General features: G+C 41.1%; 1 pseudogene; it reads right to left on the bottom strand.

Moving 5' to 3' along the window:
• Window positions 1–793: 793 nt before the first annotated feature.
• LOC102270248 (large ribosomal subunit protein eL6 pseudogene) lies at window positions 794–1,705 on the bottom strand (annotated as a pseudogene).
• Between the last annotated feature and the right edge of the window lie 305 nt (window positions 1,706–2,010).

The raw sequence follows: 2,010 nt of genomic DNA, 5'->3' as shown, positions 1-2,010 counted from the left end.
AATAGAGGGACAGAAAGAACCTGGATCCTTGATAACAGAATTGATTTGATTAAACTGGACAAAAGCGCCCATACTTCTGGATTTCTATTAATGTTAGATAATCAATATCCTAAGTGTTTCAACCAGTTTGAAGTTATATTTCATGCTATATGCAGCTTGCCTTAGCTTGGACTGCTATAAAAAAACACTGTAGACCAGGTGGCTCAAAGAACAAATATTTATTTCTCAGAGTTCTGGAGTCTGGGAATTCCAAGATCAAGATGCTGGCAAATTTGGTTCTTTAAAAATAGGGCCCTCTTTCTGGCTTGTGGAAAGCTGCTCTCTTTCCGTATCCTTCCATGGTGGAAGAGGAAGCTCTGGTGTCTCTTTCTCATCTTACAAAGACACTAATCTCATCATAGGGGATCCAGTCTTTATTATTCAATTAATGACCTCCCAGGGGCCTTACCTACTAACAGCACCATATTGAAGGTTAAAGTTTTAGCATATGAATTTTGGAGAACATTCAGTCTCTCACATTCTTTCCTGGCCCTTCAAAATTTATATCCTTCCCACACACAGGATACTCATTTCATCTCAACACCTTTAAAAGTCTCAATTGGTTCCAGTATCAACTCTTAAGTCCAAAGTCCCAGGTGTAATCCAAATACAGCCATTACCTTGATAACCAAGAAGGTATTGCTTCCAGGACTCCCTCAAATACCAAAGTCTAACTTCCTTATATAAAGTGATGTAGGGTTTGCATATAGCTTGCACTTATATACTTTATTTTATTTTATTTTATTTTTGGAAATGACAAGTTATTTAATTAGGTTCTTTGCAAGAAGTTCAGAACACTACTTTGTAAGGATAAATTCCATTTGTGAGAGCAAACACGGAGCGGAGGTAGCCCTGGAGCTGAGGGACAGCTTTGATTCTTCGCAGAATTTGTGAGTCCACAGCTTTCTGATCAACCTTGCACTGCTCTGTGATCTCGTATTTCTCTCTCTCTGTATCGAAGATCTCACCCTCCTGGTGTCTGGGTTTACGCAGCTTCTTCTTCTTGAAGTAAGTGTCAGTGAGATGTTCTGGGATTTTCACATCACTGATATCGATTTTGGTGGAGGTGGCAATGACAAATTTCTGGTGTGTTCTACGCAGAGGAACTCGATTGAGGGATAGAGGCCCAGTCACAAGTAGCAAGCCACTGCCCAGCTGCTTCAGGAAAACGACCCTCTTGCCTCTGTGGCGCCCAGTGAGGATGATCAGAATGGTCCCAGGAGTGATGATGGCATGCAGCTTCCTCACATGCTTACTGAAGGGTTTTTTGCCATGACTCAACAGTTTTTGAGGCACATCTTCAGTAGGGTAATACCTAGGCATTTTGCGAAGTTTGACCACTCGGGTACCACCATTCTTGTCTCCACCAACTGGTTTTGTGACAGTAGCAAGAACACGAACCTTCTTTTTCTTTTCAACCTTGGATTTAGCTGCTGAATACTTTCTCTTGTACAAGGCCTTTCTGGAGTACATGGCTGATCGGGAATATCTGCCAATTCCTCTGACCAGGACAGGATTTCGGCTGCAGTGGGGCTTCCCCTTCTTAACTTTCTTCACCTTTTCCACCTTTTTAGCCTTGTTGCCAGCATCAGCCTTCTTGGCTTCAGGTTTTTTCTCCTTAGTATCTGGCTTCTCAGCCTTTTCACCCGCCATCTTGCAAGATGGGAAAGAGCTGCACTTATATACTTTAAATAATCTCTAGATTACTTGTAATACCTAACACAATGTAAATGCTATGCAGTAACTTGTAAATATAGTATAAATGATATGTAAATAATTGCTGCCACACAGCAAATTGAATTTTTGGGTTTTGAAGCTTTCTGAAAAAAATTTTTGATTGTTGTTCAGTTGGTTAAATCTGTGGGCACAACCCGTGGATGCCAATGGCTGACTGTATATGTAAATCAGATATGACAGAGACTCCAGGGATGATTCATCCCGAGGGAAATTTCCTCTCCAGTCTATGAAACC

Source organism: Bos mutus, chromosome 15 (genome assembly GCF_027580195.1).
Source record: "Bos mutus isolate GX-2022 chromosome 15, NWIPB_WYAK_1.1, whole genome shotgun sequence".
Classification (NCBI taxonomy): Eukaryota; Metazoa; Chordata; class Mammalia; order Artiodactyla; family Bovidae; genus Bos; species Bos mutus.
This window is presented reverse-complemented; position numbering and strand designations above follow the sequence as displayed.